The sequence below is a fragment of the Oncorhynchus keta genome, chromosome 23, assembly GCF_023373465.1.
Source record: "Oncorhynchus keta strain PuntledgeMale-10-30-2019 chromosome 23, Oket_V2, whole genome shotgun sequence".
Lineage (NCBI taxonomy): Eukaryota > Metazoa > Chordata > Actinopteri > Salmoniformes > Salmonidae > Oncorhynchus > Oncorhynchus keta.
In genome coordinates, this window is record NC_068443.1 from 45,955,121 (window position 1) to 45,960,769 (window position 5,649).

Genomic DNA, 5,649 nt, shown 5'->3' on the forward strand with positions numbered 1-5,649 from the left:
AAGCACAGAGACCCAAATAATGGTGAATTACGCCTTCATTACTATGAGGCTTTAAAACTCTAGAAACATACACTCAGAACCATAAAAGCACAGAGACCTAAATAATGGTAAATTGGCCGCTATTCTAGAAAAAAATCCTTAGCCCCTGGGTGCTGGGTCTCTGACACCAGAGGTGAAATACCTACTCTTCGCAGATGACCTATGCCTGCTGTCACCCACAGCACATGGCCTTACAGCAGAGCCTGGACCTGCTAGAGCAGTACTGCCAGACCTGGGCCCTGGCAAAACCCCAAAAAGACTCAAATAATGATTTTCCAGAGAAGATCCAGATCTCAGGGAATTAGACCAAAGTTCTCAACAGGTACAAAATAAGTAGGGTACTGCACACACCACAAGTACTGAGGTTTAAAAATAAGCTCAACTGGACACTTTAATGAGGTAGAATGCCCTGCATGCTTTCTCTCTCAGTTCATTCCATTAAAAACTAATTCAAATTGAAATACCTATTAAAATTTGTCTAAAACTAATTGAATGTGTCATTGAACCACCAATTGCACTTCATGGCAGCGAGGTTTGGGATCCAATCACCACCTTCCGGAGACACCTGAAACCCCACCTCTTAAGGAATACCTAGGATAGGATAAGTAATCCTTTCTCACCCCCCTTTTAAGATTTAGATGCACTATTGTAAAGTGACTGTTCCACTGGATGTCATAAGGTGAATGCACTACTTGTAAGTCCGCTCTGGATAAGAGCGTCTGCTAAATGACTTAAATGTAAAATGTAAGATTTCATCAAATTGGACAAACACCATTGAAACCCTGCATGCAGAGTTCTGTAAGATTCTCCTACATGTCCAGAGGAAAACTACAAAGAATGTATGCAGGGCAGAATTAGGCCAATATCCACTAATAATACAAACTCAGAAAAGAGCAATTAAGTTTTGGAAACTAAAACAGTGACCCCATCTCATATCATTGCCAAGCCCTGTAATGCCAAGAACTGAGCAAGAAGAGTACCCTCATCCAGCTGGTCCTGGGGCTGAAAACTTGTCACAACACACTGAAGCCTCAGTCCTCTACCAGCTGGTCCTGGGGGCTGAACTAACCTGTTCTACTGAAGCCTCAGTCCCTCATCCAGCTGGTCCTGGGGCTGAAGTTCAGTCTTCAACCTGTTCTACTAACACACTGAAGCCTTCAGTCCTCATTCAGTCATCCAGCTGGAAGTCCTGGGGCTGAGTTCACAAACCTGTTCTACTAACACACTGGAAGCTCCAGTCCCCCATCCAGCTGGTCCTGGTCCTGAGTTTACAAACCTGTTCTACTAACACTGGAAGCCTCAGTCCCCTCATCCAGCTGGTCCTGGAGTTCACAAACCTGTTCTACTAACACACTGAAGCCTCAGTCCCCTCATCCAGCTGGTCCTGGTGCTTTCACTAACCTGTTCTACTAACACACTGAAGCCTCAGTCCCCTCATCCAGCTGGTCCTGGGGCTGAGTTCACTAACCTGTTCTACTAACACACTGAAGCCTCAGTCCCCTCATCCAGCTGGTCCTGGGGCGAGTTCACAAACCTGTTCTACTAACACACTGAAGCCTCAGTCCTCTCATCCAGCTGGTCCTGGGGCTGAGTTCACTAACCTGTTCTACTAACACACTGAAGCCTCAGTCCCCTCATCCAGCTGGTCCTGAGTTCACTAACCTGTTCTACTAACACACTGAAGCCTCAGTCCCCTCATCCAGCTGGTCCTGAGTTCACAAACCTGTTCTACTAACACACTGAAGCCTCAGTCCTCTCATCCAGCTGGTCCTGGGGCTGAGTTCACTAACCTGTTCTACTAACACACTGAAGCCTCAGTCCCTCATCCAGCTGGTCCTGGAGTTCACAAACCTGTTCTACTAACACACTGAAGTTTCAGTCCCCTCATCCAGCTGGTCCTGGGGCTGAGTTCACAAACCTGTTCTACTAACACACTGAAGCTCTCAGTCCCCCCATCCAGCTGGTCCTGGGCTGAGTTCACTAAGCTCTCAGTCTCATCCTGTTCTACTAAACACACTGAAGCCTCAGTCCCCTCATCCAGCTGGTCCCTGAGTTCACTAACCTGTTCTACTAACACACTGAAGCCTCAGTCCCCTCATCCAGCTGGTCCTGAGTTCACAAACCTGTTCTTACTAACACACTGAAGCCTTCAGTCCTCTCATCCAGCTGGTCCTGGGGCTGAGTTCACAAACCTGTTCTACTAACACACTGAAGCCTCAGTCCCTTCATCCAGCTGGTCCTGGGGCTGAGTTCACTAACCTGTTCTACTAACACACTGGAAGCCTCAGTCCCCTCATCCAGCTGGTCCTGGGGTGAGTTCTCACTAACCTGTTCTACTAACACACTGAAGCCTCAGTCCCCCATCCAGCTGGTCCTGGGTTCACAAACCTGTTCTACTAACACACTGGAAGCCTCAGTCCCTCATCCAGCTGGTCCTGAGTTCACTAACCTGTTCTACTAACACACTGGGAAGCCTCAGTCCCCTCATCCAGCTGGTCCTGAGTTTGACCTGTTCTACTAACACACTGGCCTTCCTCCCATGGTCCTGAGTTCACTAACCTGTTCTACTAACCCACTGAAGCCTGGTCCCCCTCATCCAGCTGGTCCTGAGTTCACAAACCTGTTCTACTAACACACTGAAGCCTCAGTCCTCATCCAGCTGGTCCTGAGTTCACAAACCTGTTCTACTAACACACTGAAGCCTCAGTCCCCTCATCCAGCTGGTCCTGAGTTCACTAACCTGTTCTACTAACACACTGAAGCCTCAGTCCTCTCATCCAGCTGGTCCTGGGGCTGGAGTTCACTAACCTGTTCTACTAACACACTGAAGCCTCAGTCCCTCATCCAGCTGGTCCTGGGGCTGAGTTCACTAACCTGTTCTACTAACACACTGAAGCCTCAGTCCCTCATCCAGCTGGTCCTGGGGCTGAGTTCACTAACATGTTCTACTAACACACTGAAGCCTCAGTCCTCATCCAGCTGGTCCTGGGTTCACAAACCTGTTCTACTAACACACTGAAGCCTCAGTCCCTCATCCAGCTGGTCCTGAGTTCACTAACCTGTTCTACTAACACACTGGAAGCCTTCAGTCCCCTCATCCAGCTGGTCCTGAGTTCACAACCTGTTCTACTAACACACTGAAGCCTCAGTCCCCTCATCCAGCTGGTCCTGAGTTCACTAACCTGTTCTACTAACACACTGAAGCCTCAGTCCCCTCATCCAGCTGGTCCTGAGTTCAGTTCTACTAACACACTGAAGCCTCAGTCCCCTCATCCAGCTGGTCCTGAGTTCACAAACCTGTTCTACTAACACACTGAAGCCTCAGTCCGCTCATCCAGCTGGTCCTGAGTTCACTAACCTGTTCTACTAACACACCAGCCTCAGTCCTCATCCAGCTGGTCCTGAGTTCACTAACCTGTTCTACTAACACACTGAAGCCTCAGTCCCCCTCATCCAGCTGGTCCTGGGGCTGAGTTCACAGACCTGTTCTACTAACACACTGAAGCCTCAGTCCCCTCATCCAGCTGGTCCTGGGGGTGAGTTCACAACCTGTTCTACTAACACACTGAAGCCTCAGTCCGCTCACTCAGCTGGTCCTGAGTTCACTAACCTGTTCTACTCCAGCTGGTCCCCTGGCTGGCTGAGTTCACAAACCTGTTCTACTAACACACTGAAGCCTCAGTCCCCTCATCCAGCTGGTCCTGAGTTCACTAACCTGTTCTACTAACACACTGAAGCCTCAGTCCCCTCATCCAGCTGGTCCTGGGGCTGAGTTCACTAACCTGTTCTACCAACACACTGGAAGCCCTCAGTCCCCCTCATCCAGCTGGTCCTGAGTTCACAAACCTGTTCTACTAACACACTGAAGCCTCAGTCCCCCATCCAGCTGGTCCTGGAGTTCACTAACCTGTTCTACTAACACACTGGAAGCCTCAGTCCCCTCTATCCAGCTGGTCCTGAGTTCACTAACCTGTTCTACTACCACACTGAAGCCCCAGACCAGAACATTCAATCAATCAGAATAAACCAAATTACAACACAGTCAAAACAACACTACATCTTATTGGGAAACACAAACACAAAGCAAAATGCAGTGCTATTCTGGCCCTAAATGGACAGTACACCGTGACTAACTATTTGACCATGGTTACTTAGACATACCTGGACACAGTACAGGCTCAGTGAGCACAGCCTTACATTGAGAAGGGTGACACAGGGAAAACCTGGCTCCCTGTAGAGAGGAAAGGCCAAAATCACTGCACCAGCAGAACCTGGCCTCTGTAGAGGGAAAGGCCAGTAACCACAGCAGAACCTGGCTCCCTGTAGAGGAAAGGCTGTGCAACCACTGAACAACAGCAGAACCTGGCTCCCTGTAGAGGAAAGGCTGTGCAACCACTGCACCACAGCAGAACCTGGCTCCATGTAGAGGAAAGGCTGTGCAACCACTGCACCACAGCAGAACCTGGCTCCCTGTAGAGGAAAGGCTGTGCAACCACTGCACCACAGCAGAACCTGGCTCCCCTGTGCAACCACTGAACAACAGCAGAACCTGGCTGTGCTGTGCAACCACTGCCCCACAGCAGAACCTGGCTCCATGTAGAGGAAAGGCTGTGCAACCACTGCACAACAGCAGAACCTGGCTCCCTGTAGAGGGAAAAGGCTGTGCAACCACCGGAACACAGCAGAACCTGGCTCCTGTAGAGGAAAGGCTGTGTAACCACTGAACAACAGCAGAACCTGGCTCCCTGTAGAGGAAAGGCTGTGTAACCACTGAAAACAGCAGAACCTGGCTCCCTGTAGAGGAAAGGCAACCACTGAACCACAGCAGAACCTGGCTCCCTGTAGAGGAAAGGCTGTGTAACCACTGAACAACAGCAGAACCTGGCTCCCTCAACCACTGCACCACAGAGAACCTGACCCTGTAGAGGAAAGCACTGTAACCACTGCACAACAGCAGAACCTGGCTCCCTGTAGAGGAAAGGCTGTGCAACCACTGCACCACAGCAGAACCTGGCTCCCTGTAGAGGAAAGGCTGTGTAACCACTGCACCACAGCAGAACCTGGCTCCTGTAGAGGAAAGGCTGTGTAACCACTGAACAACAGCAGAACCTGGCTCCCCTGTAGAGGAAAGGCTGTGCAACCACTGCACAACAGCAGAACCTGGCTCCCTGTAGAGGAAAGGCTGTGCAACCACTGAACAACAGCAGAACCTGGCTCCTGTAGAGGAAAGGCTGTGTAACCACTGCCACCACAGCAGAACCTGGCTCCCTGTAGAGGAAAGGCTGTGCAACCACTGAACAACAGCAGAACCTGGCTCTGTAGAGGAAAGGCTGTGCAACCACTGCAACAGCAGAACCTGAGACGGAGCTGCATTTCCTGACAAAATGTAAAAATATAAAAATAAATTATAGTGTTTCCAAATGTGAAACCCTTATTCCACGTTCCAAAGACCTCTCTCTGATGAGAATAGGCTACCCGCCCTGTTGGTGGAGGACGAGAGAGCTGTGGGTTACAGCGCACTACATTGAAGACCTCACGAGAGTAGGCCACCAGTCCTGTTGGGAGACACAGAGAGCTGTGGGTTGGCAGCGCATCTACATTGAAGACCTC

General features: G+C 50.1%; 1 long non-coding RNA gene across 4 annotated transcripts; it reads right to left on the reverse strand.

The window, feature by feature from the left end:
• Nucleotides 1–1,609: 1,609 nt before the first annotated feature.
• Nucleotides 1,610–3,811, reverse strand: LOC127911074 (uncharacterized). 4 transcript variants are annotated; one of them, XR_008077562.1, is made up of 5 exons: nucleotides 3,694–3,811; nucleotides 3,161–3,221; nucleotides 2,719–2,779; nucleotides 2,102–2,162; nucleotides 1,610–1,762 (listed from the first exon to the last, which is right to left on the reverse strand). It is a non-coding gene; the product is annotated as an uncharacterized LOC127911074 (long non-coding RNA). The 4 variants fall into 4 exon arrangements; XR_008077561.1 differs by lacking the exon at nucleotides 2,102–2,162; XR_008077564.1 differs by lacking the exons at nucleotides 2,102–2,162; nucleotides 3,161–3,221.
• Nucleotides 3,812–5,649: the final 1,838 nt, after the last annotated feature.